Source organism: Hippopotamus amphibius, chromosome 10, assembly GCF_030028045.1.
Source record: "Hippopotamus amphibius kiboko isolate mHipAmp2 chromosome 10, mHipAmp2.hap2, whole genome shotgun sequence".
Lineage (NCBI taxonomy): Eukaryota > Metazoa > Chordata > Mammalia > Artiodactyla > Hippopotamidae > Hippopotamus > Hippopotamus amphibius.
The window spans coordinates 90,693,851-90,709,295 of record NC_080195.1 but is presented as its reverse complement, the minus strand read 5'-3'; the positions used below and the strand labels follow the sequence as shown (position 1 = coordinate 90,709,295).

At 34.0% G+C, this 15,445-nt stretch overlaps 1 long non-coding RNA gene across 7 annotated transcripts in view; it reads right to left on the bottom strand.

Annotated features, from left to right (window-relative positions):
- The window catches only part of LOC130830033 (uncharacterized), a 206,829-nt gene that overhangs the window by 129,187 nt on the left and 62,197 nt on the right, over positions 1-15,445 (bottom strand). The window lies entirely within an intron of this gene.

The window sequence follows — 15,445 nt, the reverse complement described above, 5'->3', positions numbered from 1 at the left end:
TTTGGATTCATCTCTTAGAGTAATGGAAACAAAAACGAAAATAAACAAATGGGATCTAATTAAACTTAAAAGCTTTTACACAGTAAAGGAAACCATAAGAAAAAACAAAAAGACAACCTATAGAATGGGAGAAAATATTTGCAAACTGATGAAGGATTAATTTCCAATATACAAACAGATCTTATAGCTCAACAACAACAACTAAAAAAACCCAATTGAAAAATGGGCAGAAGATCTAAATAGGCATTTCTCCAAAGAAGACATACAAATGGCCAAAAAGCACATGAAAATATGCTCATCACTAATTATCAGATAAATGCAAATCAAAACTATTAACGTCACCCTTAATTACAAAATGGATATTATCCTTCCAATGGACAGAAAAAAACTTTCCCGCTTTATGGAAAGAATTCTCATACTTGTACTGCTGAACTCCATCTCATAAATGACCTCTAAATGGCATTCTAATTGACAAACACATTATCAATTACTATTTTTAAAATGGAAAAACTATTTTAAAAATGGAAAACGTACTCCTTTGTTATTCATAAGATTCATGTAAGCATCAATCTCATGTCTTCATTAAATATGCTATTAGTCTAATCTGGAGCCTGGATTCTGATAATTTAGAGAATTAGTGAAAAGTTAAAAGGCCACCTTAGACATAGAGCTCAAAAAGAAATTCTGTTAGTTTAACATTTTACCATCTTTCTGGCAGCTAGCTTACCTTCCATATTACACGTGATGGATTGGTTCAGCTGCTCAGTAAATGGCATTTATCATACTATTCGGGGATGGTATGCACTGTTTACCTGCTATCTCCTATTTCATAGCTACAGATTTCAGTCCTAAGCCATCATTGGGTCACTAACCCTTGCCAACAATCTCAAAAGTACGGGCTGCTGTTCACCACTGGGATAGACTGAGAGCATACATTTGGTTCAGTAAATTCTACTGCCACTGTTGGAAAATAATTCAAAGTACATGCTCTTAGTGGAGACATAATACTATGTTGTACTACCTTTGTATAGACAGGACAATATGGGCTTTTAATAATGCCTTTAAGAGATAAGGAATGCATTAATGAAAACGTATTCTGCTCACAGGACTAAACCAACAACCTTCAGACCCAACATATGAGGGTAGTTATAAGATTAAAATATAGATATATAGTGTTATTGTAAATTAAATGCCTCAGGTATCCTCCCTTGTCATGCCATTCTAATTGCCGCCACCTGAAGCTAAAAGCTTATCACTCATTCCACACCTGCAACACTGCAACTGTTTCCAATGGACTTTCATGACTCCAGGCTGCCTCTCGCCTTTCTTTCCACACTTCAGCTGTCACCCACATATTGCATACCATTCCAGACTAATCTATTTTAAATGCTACTTTCGTCATATTACAACTTTGCTTAAAAATCAATTATGGAGTTCTATTTCAAACCACGCCAGACACAAACTTTTCTATCTAGATGTTAAGCCCATACATAAACTGTTTTCATCATTCTCATCTAAATTTATTTACTGAGGTCCATCAACAAATACTTCTGGATCACCTTTTCACTGCCTCATTAAAGGTCACATCCATTGGAAACTGCATTCGTTTGTTCAAGAGATTCACCTCATGTAAAATGCCTTCCATTTTTACCCTTGTTTCATTAGCAAAGTTCTACACAGTCAGTATTAGAATCCTGATGCTGTATGAAGCACTCTCTTATTACTGCCACCATCATTAGGCTCCATCGCCTCTCAGCTCCTCTATCCCTAATAACGCTTCCTGGTAATAAAGGTTTTTATCATTCAAAGTTCTTTCATGTATTTCAGAATCATTTCCAAAATTATATTATAACCTATTTGAAGAGAGGTACTATGTTAATTACTTTGGTATCCTTTATGATGAAAACTGTACTAAAATACAACAAGCACTTAAAAATTATTGATCAATTATAGTGGCTATTCATAAAGCAGTAAAAAATTAGAGCACTATATTTCTGCCCACTTCAGAATTCATAAAGCATTTTCTTCTTGCTTTTCCAGTAATGGAAATGGTTTTTAAAACATAACAAAAAAGTTTTTTTTCTTTGCTATGGAAGTTAAAATTTGTCACATGGTACTGACTATTAAAAGGTAAAATTCTTATATATAAAACTTTTGAATTTCCATAGATACATGTAGCACAGTATTTCAGAACCATAAGACATGTAAATAACAATTTCTGCCAACCCCAAAGTGTACACCTGCTCAAAAATGTAGAAACTAACCCTCAAATACTACACACTATTTAAGGCTTTTCCTATTTCCTCAAAAGTTAATGCATCTGTATTAATAGTATAAGGGAACTTGGCAACAAACGCACCTTTAATAGTTTCTTTATTAAAGTAATTTTTGGATTTCCTAAGGGATTTTATTTTCTGATTCTTTTTGTTCTTTTAAACTAAATAATCTAGCATTTAAAATTTTTCAAGCTCTGTGATCAGTAACGATACCCACATCAGGGGTGATCAATTCTTGTTAAACTGCACTAATGAGGATTGTATAAATTTAACCATTTTGAAAGCTTTGTGTTCTTTTGTAAAAAATTGTTTATTATTATGTCTATTTCTTTCAATGCTGTTTATAATTCTAAAAATAAGCTCCCATCAGAATTCTTGTAGAATTTTTATAGACATAAAGAAGTGACATTCTAAAGTCAAAAGGTACAACAATTCTGTTTTGCATTAGTACGTTTAAAAACACAGGGATCACTGGTAAATTACCCCTACCAACCAAAGCAACAACAAGGGGTTCAGAAGAAGCTCTCCTAGATGAGATTTCTAATTTCTCTGGATCTCATTACTTCAATTGTTCATACAGCTCTATCCTGTCCCTGTCCCTTCTTGTTTGAGGGTCTGATCCACCTACCCTAGCACTTTGGCCATATATCATCTTTGAAGAGAGGGTCATAATGAATATTGATACTACACAGATAATATAAATATTTTATAAGATTGATAATGCATATTTTATTAACATTTCTAATAGTAATAGTGAGATGTCTAGTGCTCTGAAATGAAATGCAGCTTAGGAGAGTGCTCAAAACACATAGGGATAGGGATTGAGAACTCTGAGAGCATGTAGGAAATAGACTGGAAAGGTCAAGGTCATGGGATGGTCTGGGGAAACTAGTGGAATGTGTTTTTCTGCTGTGCATAATACAAATGTGCAAAGTAAAAAGGGGAGCTGTGATAACCAATTTATTTCCATACATGTGTTCATTTTAGCACTGTAGGATTATTCTCAGAAATATATTTCTCACTTCAAATTCAAATAGAGCATTTTCAAAGAACAACAACCCCCAAAAAAGGTGTGTTGTCTGTTTTCTTCACAGAATACAGGGTTACTGTTTATCTTTCATACAATTCTACAGCATGGGAACAGCAAACACAGATATAAACCAGGAAAACTCCACAATCTAAAATATGTCTTTATTGTACTTCTTCAAATTACTTTGGTGTAAAATTTAAAATTCTAATTAAAAAATATATATGTATAACTGAATTACTTTGCTGTATAGCAGAACTTAACATAACATAGTAAATCAACTATACTTCATTTTAAAAAATTAAAATTCTATTCCTATTTTTTCTGCTCTAAATTTTCTAAAATAACTATTTCCAAATCAACATTGAAGAGAGTAGAATTTATACCAGTATTTCTTTGTTTCATCTGCCTTGACAAAAATCTCAACAATCAGCAACGCAATTCCTGAGTCCCCTTTCTGAACCTATATCCAGCTCAGCAGACTTTTAATGAAAGCGCAAGTTCAATAATCAAAGGCATCCATTTCCCTAGAATTGACTACACCCAAATCATCCCTTTAATAAATTAAATGTACTGGTGCCTGACATTCAAATCACTGACTTAGTATAGTCATGAGTCTGTTTTTTTCCAGCAATATTGCAACATAATTATATTCATGAATTCCAATTTGTGAGCTTTATTTCACACTCTCCTCACATTAAGAAGCTCAATGTGTAGTTTTGTCTTATGAACTCAGTTACCATTTCCAAGTGTCAAAGCAAAGAGGAGGGTAGCCTTGGCCAAAAGACACTGTCCTTTAGATGAGTAAGTGCCAGCCTCCCCGCCACAGGGTCTGCGTGAATGCCCTCTTCATCTTGAGAATTTTTTTTATTTGCTTTACTCTAGTTAGTTGGCATACTCTAACCCTCTATAAGAAAGGCATTTCTATGATTAAAGCTTATGCATTTGATGCCAAAACTATCAACCAAAAAGTTAAAAATTAAAATATTTTTGGTGGGGTATGTTTTCTTTTGTTTTTGGCTATAGGATAAAAACAAAACAAAACAAAACAAAAAGGCCATTTAAATAAAGTGTTGATGAAGTACATTGTGTGGTCTGAAGTACTGTGGTTTGGTACCACCTAGCCAGAGAACTAGCCAGAGATCTAGCCAGAGAAGGATACAGATGAAAAATAGTCCAAATTGGTACTGAGAATTATAATAGAATTTATATGTTGAGAATATTTTCTCAAATTTCATCTACTATAGCTTCATAGATTATAAAAATAGTGGAAGTGGGACAAAAGTACTGACAAAATGTCACAGATTTTTCTATGCACGCTTTTCCAAGGAGACAGAAGGATTCTATCCCTATAAGGTCTAATCATTAGACTCAACTATGAAGATTTATAGGAGGATGAAGAAAAGGGGTGATGGAGAAAAAAAAAGGGACTATGTGGAAAAAAAAGAAAATTAAAAGAGAACAGAGATCAAAGAAAATAATAAAAGCAGGAGACAGGCTGTTTAAAAAGAGAAAATGCTGTTGACAAAGAAACCAAAAAAGCTAGCAACACATAACACTTAGCTTTATTTCAAATGGGACCAAAAGCAAAAAACTGAGGTTTGGACTGTTGAAAAGCCAACCTATGAGGCTTAGGATTTAATTTCAAACTCAGCTTTTACCCATTTTTCTACCATGGAGGTTTTCTTTTTTTCTTTTTAAAAAGAGTCTTTGATCTTTTGCCTTAACGCGTCCGGTCAATATGTAAAGAATCAAAATTGTGAGTGCTAATGCCTCTATTTTGTTAAACCAAGTATTAAACATTGTACTATTTGTGTGGTCTGAAGACTATTGGAATTGTACTTTGTGTGACTGAGGTGTTTGAAGATTCTGGAAACAAAATGCCTAACCAGGAAGCCAAGGTAATTTTTTTTGCCAGAAAGACATTTTATTTATTTTAGATGTAGTAAACTGAATACTATAAAAACATCAATTCTCTCCAACAGAGAGTTAATTGGCAATTACATTTAAGTCAGTCATTAATATATGTGGATCCTGATAACTCAATATATGAGCTAAGAATATTATCTATGCTACTTTTCATTCTTATTTCACCTAAAGTAATAACTATACTTTCCTTGAGTCCACTATCATAAATTAATAACACCACAAAAAATTCAAATTCCAGCTAGACTAGCGCAATAACAAGTGTATTCCAGAGAATTACTCAAAAAGAAAAACCTAAAGAATTAAAAAATTTACTGACTGATTTCAAACATACAGTTTTATAATTCGACCTGCCAGTTTACTAAAGGACCACCATAATTTCCTGACTACACATACGTGCAACTACTATGCTAAGTAAGATATATATATATATATATATATACACCTATAAATGCAAATGTAAATTTAAATATATATGAAAATGAGACAGGTGATATTAACAGATGGAAGGAAAAAATCCTTGATTTATTTTCTTGAGTTTGAAGTTATAAACCTAAATACAAGCCAATAGAACTGATTATCAAATCAATTGGTCTATTTTTCCATGAATAATTAATTTGTAAACTGAGTGCATATCTTGATTACTATGTTCTTATTTTTTCTTTGGGGAAAAAAATGTGCATTTGGCTGAAAGGAAGTCAGATTATCAAAAATGAAACGTATCCCAAGAACACTGCAAAATAAATAGGATTCGATGACTACCATTTGGTGACAATTCAGCAAAGTTAGTTTGCATAACTTTTGAATTAAACTTAAATGTATACTTATATAGAGCATAACCACCATCTGTAAATTATTTTAAATTATCTTAATTGGTTCAAATACTTATTATTTACATATCTTTAAGCTATTTTTCAAAGACAGCAACCAAAATTTGACAAATATTTTTTGGACATTTCAGATATGTAGACCTGAGGTTATTTTAAAACATAAGATTTTAACCAGGTCTACTGTTTAATATTAAATCTTACAATAGCAGGACATGATTTCAAAGGTCTTTTGAAATGTCAGTATTGGGACTTTTCAGTAAAATTGAACACCAAGGATAAGAAAATGGAAAACTAAATGCAATATTAGATAGATAGGGATCTCACAAAAACGTTGGGGCATATTTACCAAATATTAAACCATAGGTAGGATTTCAACTGGTATAATTGGGAGGATAAAATTTATAGGTAGAAGGGAATTAGAAAGTATACCAGCTGGACACAATTACAGGATGTGTATGGGAGAGGTAAGAAATTTTATGAAGAGAAATGAGGTTGGGACTAGACTGTAAAGAGGATAGTAATTTTAGATGATCAATTTGGAAGTTATTTTGTGAATAACTTGGAATCATTGATATTCTCTGCACAGCGCAGGCAGGACTGTGCTATAAGGTAGTAGTGGATTAGAGGTATAAGTGGGAAGACTGGAAGCCAGAAAACTCTTCTGAAGATGGTGTTCAACATTTAAAAACTTTATCCACTAACTAGTATAAATGAAAGAAATCTAGTTTAAAATGACAAACTACAATTTTTTATGTCTATCTAATTAGCAAACATTAAACACTATAGGACTTTCCAGTATTGGTAAGAGAGAAGTGAATTTAGAATTCTCATAAATTTCCCATGGTAATATAAATTGGTGTTATCTTTCTGGAAAGTAGTTTCCCAAAATGTATCAAAAACCCTAAAATTTACAGGATTATAATAACTTAATTTATAGAAATGTACCCAGAAGAAAAATTAAAATGCAGATAAATATGTTTATAAAATGATATGCATACAAAATAAAATATTGAGCTGTGTTAAAAATTTTACATACAAAGAAATTTGATTTTCATGATAAATTATGTACTTATTGAATTAATACTAAAACAGTGCTAAAAACAGGCAGAGTGTGTTTAGGTGTCAGTTAAAAAATATTGCATGAAAACTAAACTATCTGAAGGAACTAGTTTAAAAATACAAATAACTTTTTTTTCTGAATGATGGAATTATTCATTTGTATAATAAACAACTATTGAGCATCTAGAACTATCTGTCATCATGTAGTATGCTTCTGGGAATACAAAAACAATTCAGTTTATAAAATATTAGGGTGAGCTTGATAACCAATCAATGCAATGCATTGCTCTGCTTGATGTTTACTCAGAGAGTGAAGGTTCCATAGAGAGTATGGATATGCCTACGGGGGTCCCTGACCAGGCGATACTGAGGCAAGCGTAGGGGTATGCAGGGTGGGGAGAGCTTGGGGAAGGTAGGAAGAAGATGGAAGAAAGAGGGCTATGTTGGAGAAGGTGGTGAGGCCAATTTTTGCCAAGTGTAGAGAAAAGAATACCAGGGGACAAAGGTATCTTTTCATTAAAATAATGGCAATCTCAAAGGAGTAAGGAAGAGCTAGCCTCAGATCTGGAAAAGAATGAGTTAGATCAAGGTGAATGGAATGAAGTGTGCAAGAAGAAAGATGTCTAAGTTGATAAATGAGAAAATAAACATTTCAAAAATGCTTCCTTTAAAAAGTCTCGATTCATTTGGCTATAAAAGAAAAGGTCTAATTATTACAAGGAGAACATTTCTTTTCCTTAATGCAACTTATCGTCAAAAGTGTTCTTAAAATTTTTTTTTACCTCCATGAATACATGAATTCCTTATTTTAAAGCCAAGATAACAAAAAACTATATTCTAATCGGCTATTATTGCTAAAAATACAAACTTTTTTTTTTGCTCATTAAATTCTAAGCTGGAAAAATATGTTAGTAGTTAAACTTAAGGAGGGATTTATTTTTAGACACTAAATTAAAGATATATTCCATAAAATTGGATACAGGCCTCTTGCTAAAAGTAGATTGGAGCAATATTAAAATAAGCAAACACATTTTAATTATATGTTACATCAAGAAACTCATGAAAATACCAGTCTTGGATGGCATAGTTTTTCAACAGTCCTTCAAACAAGCACATGTCCCACCTTCCCCTCACCCCTACCCTGTCCTCTTGTAACTCTCAGTCATACTCTTACAAACAACATATGATAGTTTAGAAGCGAAGAAAGGAATTTTGTTTTTGTTTTGGCACTTCCTCTTTAGAAATTTTTTTTTTTAAGTTCTTTTTTGGAAGCAATCCAAATTGTCTTGATATTTATTGGCCACACACAGATCGGAGCTATATGTGGCTCTGTCTGGTCAAGAAAACATTCCACCAAAGAGAGAGAAGGGATAGAGCAGGAAGAGGAACAAGAGGTGAGAATTTAGGTTAACAAAGGATCAAGCCATCCAATGTGTTCATGAGTAATGACTGATCTTAAAATTATCTTAAATGATAATACATTATTTTTGTTTGTGGAGCCAATTTCTAAAAAATTGTTTTTAGTATGGATACGAATGACTATTATAAAAGATAGAGGCTTTATCTGTCTATATATGATTTGAATGTGCATGGCCCAGTATATATATTTTAAAATGACAATTATGATAATATGGTGAAAATGATATTAAATCTTCTGGCAACATAAATTAGAAAAAAGTTACTATCAAATTAAGTAATTAGATTTTACAACTGATTTTGATAAAAGTTAACTGATTTGCTTGAAAAATATCTTAATGATGACAATGAAATACAGTAAAATCTGAGCAATGAAACCTAACAAAACCTTAAGACTATGGAATTGACTTATCTTTATGGCACTGAACCTCATGTTCTTTTACTAATATTGATCCCACGGAGATCTCACTAATGTGTTCAGGAATAATTAAAAGTCAAATATTGACTAAAATATTGTCTTAAAATATATTTTATAAGATTTAATAGCTGTCTAAAGTTTATTTAATTCTCAAAGGAAAAAAAAAGCCTTCCTATACTGTGTTTCTTTCTGTGGTCATTTAACCTTTCCATAACTTTGTTTTACAGTGTAGAAAATGAAATCATTCTTTTAGATTATGCTAATTCATATGAAGGTGACATTAAACAAAATAGGAGTTAAGCAATATGTTATTAAGGTCAAATATTTAATTTATTTTTACTCCCATTTATTTTTATGTCATTGGCATTCTTTCTGATGAGCTAATGTAGGAAAATATTGCCATGGCTGAATGAGTTAGATCATTGAAAACTTCACACTTTGAGAAGGTTCTTCTTCTTTAAGTGAGTTGGGTGCTATAAAATTAAAAAAAAATCTGATAGGAAAAAGAGTGATTCTGAGTGCTGAGTAATCCTTGATCATGTTTTTGTGCTCATATGTGAATAGGGTGAGTTTAATCACTTCTGAGTTGAAACATAAAGTGGATTGTTTAAAAATAAGATTTACAGAAATGGAACATATTCAAGATTTGGATGCTCTTCCTTTTATTTTGGAAAGATTTTTCCTAGAATTTGGATCCTTGTTTTTTTTTTAAATACAAGGCATCTTTCAAAAGAAGTCATCCCACATTAATATTCAAAGACATTAAGATTTTTGGATGAGACTTTCATCACATCAGTCTTGCATTTATAATTTCATGTATTCTACTGGCTCACCATGGTTTGAAGCTATGTTCACTTCCTGCCATAGATATACCACTGGACTATTTCATTTACATCAATGAATCAACTTCTACCTCTATACTGATTATACCCAAATCACTATCTCCAGTCCACCTCTAGTCTAAGTTTCTCTCTATGTGTTCAACAGTCAACCTGCATAACTAACTGAATGTACCTTAAACACATCAACCTCTCAACATGTAATTGAACTCATTGTCTAGTCTCTAAACCTCTTCTTTACAGTCAGTTAATGGCACTTTTATCTACCCACCCTTTCTTTCAAACTTTGAGAGGCATCCAAGATTTCCTGCTTGTGTTAACCTCCCTTATATGAGTGGTCAGTTTGATATCTAAAATAGCTCTTGGATAACCTACACAGTTACCTTCTTCTTATTCTTCTGTTCATTGTTCACTCTCCTCTCTGCTGAATTTTCTTACTTGAAAAACTTCCAGAGATCATTCTAAAAAGTAAATCTGGACAATTTGTGCCCATTCTTATATTTAGTAATTTGCTCTTCACCATCTTTAGAATTTAACTCAAAGTCATTAGCATTGCATTCCAAGCTCTCGTGATCTGGCACACGCCTACTTATCTTGCCCCTCCCCACCTACCCTCTGTGTCCCCAACATCACATTGTTTATTCCTCAAGTGTGTTTTTCCTGCCATCAATATTTGTTTAAAGTAACTGGAACTCCCTTAACCATCTTGTCAGTCTGCCTGACTCTAAATCTCTACCTTCATATCCCCTTTTCTGGGAAGCCATATCTGAGAATTTTGGGGCAGATTAGGGTTAAAAAGCTGTCCTCTGTGCTTTTACATCTGTGTGCATCCCTCTGAGGACAGACAATCTGACTTCTTATGCCTATGAGTCTCCAAAGCCTAATACAGTGCTTAGTACAGAGCATGTGCTCAATACCCACTGATGACATCCACAAATGAATAAACCTCTGAATGGATGAAAATAAATGATGAGAGGCTACCTGCATGCTTTATGAATTTGGACTGTTAAATATTTCTGAGTTTTAAAACAGTCAACTTAGATTGTACATTTTGGAGTCTATATATTTAAGATAGGTGAGACTTATTACTAAAAACACTCGTTCTCACAGATTGTGTCCAGGGAAAAGGGAGTGGCATTGCATAACTTTTGTCTACCTCTTTCATAAAAGATAATCCAAAAAGGTAATTTGAGAGAATCATAATTTATTCATGCACGACCTTACCATTCTGCCTTTTCCATTAACTGGGTTGAAAAAAATTACTAAGTAGGTATTATGAGTGAAATATTAGGGATGTAATGACGTCTGTGCTGTTAATGTCTCCATTTAGTTGAAGTTCTTAGGTTTTGGACTGCTATATGGAAAAGCTGAATTTGTGGTTGAGAGACTGAAGGGTAAGCATTCTCTTCCTGTTGACTAATCCATTTTGAGTTTTCCTGCAGGTGCATGAATCGACTGGAGACCTAACCTTTACAACACTGACTCAAACATAAAGAGAGTTCAAGAATCTATTTGGTCTTTGGACATCGTAAATTGGGAGATGCTCAAAGGTCACTACTGATAGGACTGAGTCACTGAGGTTGGTTGTAAAAGAAGAGTAAGAGGTAACTGAACTGTCACATGATGACAATGAGGTGACTACTGGTCAACTCTTTTCCCTTTGCTCAGGATATAACTCTCTAGATACAGAGGCTGATAAAATGTTAATTCTCTGGACTGTAAAGTATGTTTTAAATTTTTTTTTCCGGAGCCACCAAAAAAGGAAGTGAATTTTCCTTTCTAATAATAGTAGAACATGGAAATAAACCCACAAGAAAGGCAAAGCAGAGAACTAACACAATTATAAAGAGTCAATTAAGCACAAAGGTCGTTTCTGCCTCAATAATCCAGGTAATTAAACTGAAACAGGTTCAGGCATGTAATTGGCACAGTTCTTCTCTTGGCTTTGGTAATAGAGACACATGATGTTTTCACAAGTCTGGAACCAGTTTTAAGTTACATCATTTTCTCTGCGGTACGTTTTGAAAGATGGAATGAATTACTAGAGTTGAAAAAGATATATTCAAGCAATAAGTTAATTTGACAGCAATAAATTAACGAGAAAGTAAAGTTTTACATGATCCTGTGCAGACAGCATTGACACATTAAACCCTTGCTATATATGTATACCTGTAACATTACATAATACATACATATACACACACATATATACACACATAAAAATACATACATACATTTCTCCAGTTTTGACCTTTTCTCTTCCTCAACAGGCACCTCAATTTAATGTCTAAAACTGGATTCCTTTTGATGTCCCTCCCTATTTTCCAAATACTTATTTGCCCTCCCATATACCTTCGCTCAATTTAGGATATCATCATTCACCCAGAAACTCACGTCATAAATATAGGAATTATCCAAGTTTTACCCTTTTCCTTCACACTGTGATTTACTCCCCCCACCCCACCCCCCACACACACTACCCATTAAACCAGTGAAACATTCCACGGATTTTATTTCTCAAGTGAATCCTGAATCTGTGTACCTGTCCCGCCCCCATTCTCCATCCCTTCCTTCATTGCCTTATGTTAGATCATTGTCTTTTCTTGTCAAGACCAGTGAGCTGCCTTCCTAACTAGTATCACTGTGTCCATCTTGTCTCCCCCACACTTAGCCATCTACATTCAAACTACAATACAAATATCCCAATATCAACCCCTGTTACCCACAGATAAAGCCTGGGCCCTTAGTATTGCAAAGAAATGTCTCCATTACCTGGCTTCCACGTATGTTCCCATTCTCAACTCATGTGTCTCTGTCACACAATTTTTACTGCACCATGGAGGACTGCAGATCATCCCCTCTCCCTGACTCACCATTCTTAAGTTACACTTCCACACGTCTGCCTAGTTCCTCTTTCTAGAGTTGCATTTACCTCTAGTTTGTCAGTTCACTCTAATTAATTAAATTGTTCATTCATTCAACGACTATTTATTAAGCACCAACAATATACCAGCTTCTAGACTGAGTGCTGGTGATCAAGTTATGCTTCTTCCCCACCCTGTTTTTATCAATTTGGTTTAGTTTTCTTCCAAGACCCTTCATGGGCATAATCTCTTCAGAGAGGCCTGGGAGGCTAGACGATCATCCTTTCCTCAGTACCTGTGAATATCCCAATGAATATTCACTACATTGAAATCGTGTTTGCTTATCTGTCTTACCCAAAACATTGAAATCATTCTAGGGCATGTTCTTGTGCCTTATTCTTTTCATTCCCCAAGTATAGTGTCTGGCCCATGATAGTTTCTTAATAAATATGTTTTGAACTGAACTGAATGTTACAGCCCTTGGAGGCCGCCAGTGTAAGTTAAACTTGATGCAATCATATATCCTTCCTTTTAGTTTTTATTCCCCATCAGTATTTCTTATGCTTCCTCTATTCTTTCTCTCATTATTCTCCCTCTTTTCTAACTACATCTCTTCTCTTTCCAATTAAATATTTGGAAAACCGTGCATAAGCTCTGTCATATATAAGTGGTTATAGCAGCACTGGCCACTTTCTTGGTCAGAGGAGCTTAATGGTGCTTTGCCAGCAATGAGAATTCTAAGTCTCTGGTAGTCATAGGAAAGAACATTTTCAGAAAGGAAAGGGAGAACACAAGAATGTTCTATAGAGGGCAGTGCTACCAGAATCAATGTTTTGGGATGCTATGCAATCAGATGTGGAAGGAGTTGCTATCACCTGGTATTAGAATCATGAGGTCTTACTGCCTTTTGAGGTTCCTGTCTTCTAATACTCATCCAACACACACAAGCAAGCAAATAAATGCACACTTGCACACAAATAATGCAAATACACACATGCTTACTATTATACTTTGTTATGCCTGAATTGTCCATTTCTCCAATTTATAAACTAGTAAGATTTTACCCATTCTTCAGGTGCAAGGTCCAATCCCACCAAGTTCTAGCTCACTTTAATTGCACTTTACGCTGATAGGAATGACCACAAACTGTGATAAATGATCCATTTTTAACTTCTAATTCATTGTGGATCAATAATATGGCAAATATAATGTAAATTAATTACTAGGCAAATGGAGTAAAAAAGAAAGTCAGATAAAGCATATCTAATATACCATTTAAGAAATATTAGATTCAGCTGAAATAGAACCACTTTGTCAAAATGCTGAAAAGGTTTTCTAAATGCTTATCCCCAGTTCCTCCGCTTGTGTCACCATGAACCAGAAACAGTATGCAGGGTAGAAGCAGTCCACAGATCATGCTTTGAGAAGCACTCCTCTATAGAAACTGGTATAAACTTACACAATAGCCAGTGTATGCATACTCACTAAATGAATTAAAGAACATATTTCAATACCACTACCAGAAGACACCAGAGTTTGTGCTTTTTTTTTCTTATTTTGGACATGCTTTACATTTTTCTCTTTAAAGTTTTGAAATTGTTGCTGTTAGCATTATGCAAGTGATTCAGAGTTTTTCAGTCACTAATTCATTCCACAGCTAGTGTTTATTGAACATCATCTATATGCCAGACACTGTCCTGGATGCTATGATACAAATTTGCATAAAATATGGTCCCTGCATCAGATAAATCCAAATTAAAGGCTGTGTTACAGAACAACTGGAATGTAATCTTCAAAAGTATCAGGGTCGTGAAAGTCAATGAAAGTCTGCAGAACTTTTCTACATTCATGGAGACTAATAAAATGAAACTACCAAATGAGGCACATCATTTGGAAACAAATTCTTACACTCTAAAGAACGGCAGTTGGAATTTATTTGGACAACTGATGAAACTTGAGTGGGATCTGAGGATTAGATAGTAGTGATGTGTTGATGTTAATTTCCTGATGTAATAGTCAGCTCCAGCTGCCTTAACAAACTATGATCAACTGGGTGGCTCAAGAAACAGGAATTTGTTTTTCACAGATTTGGAGTCTCGCAAGTCCAAGATCAAGGGATTAACCAGTTCCTCTTCAGTGAGAACTTTCTTCGTTGCTTTTGCTCTCACGTGGCAGAGAGAAAGTAAATAAATTTTCTGGCATCTCTTCATGTAAGGGCACTAATCCCACTATGAGAGCACTATGTTTGTTACCTCATCTAAACCTACTTAGTTCCCAAAGGTCCCTTCTCCAGATACCATTACACTGGGGGTTAGGGCTTCAACATATGAATGGGGCATGGGGCACAATTCAGTCCTTCGTAACTGATATTGATTATTTTATTGTAGTTATGTGGCAAATGTCCTTGTTTGTAAAGAGACACATCTTAAAGTACTCAAGGGTAGTGGGGCATTAGGTTGGCAATTTACTTTCAAATAGTTCAGTGGAAAAAGTTCTCTGTACTGTACTTGCAAATTTTCCATAAGTTTATGATTTTTAAAAGATATTGTTTCTGGCCTTGAGATTCTCAAGTCTACTTGGGAAGAGAGACATGTGAGTAACTGTAACTAGGTACAATTAAATGCAGTGAAATGTGTGGTCACATAATAAAGGACTGAAATAAAAGAGGAAAGGGTGAGTTTGTCTAGAAGGAAAGCAGGAGAGACCTCAAAAAGAAAGTAAATCAAAATGTAAAGCAAACCAGAGTCCACTGGATGCATGTTTATTCATTAATGATTATGTGATAAGATT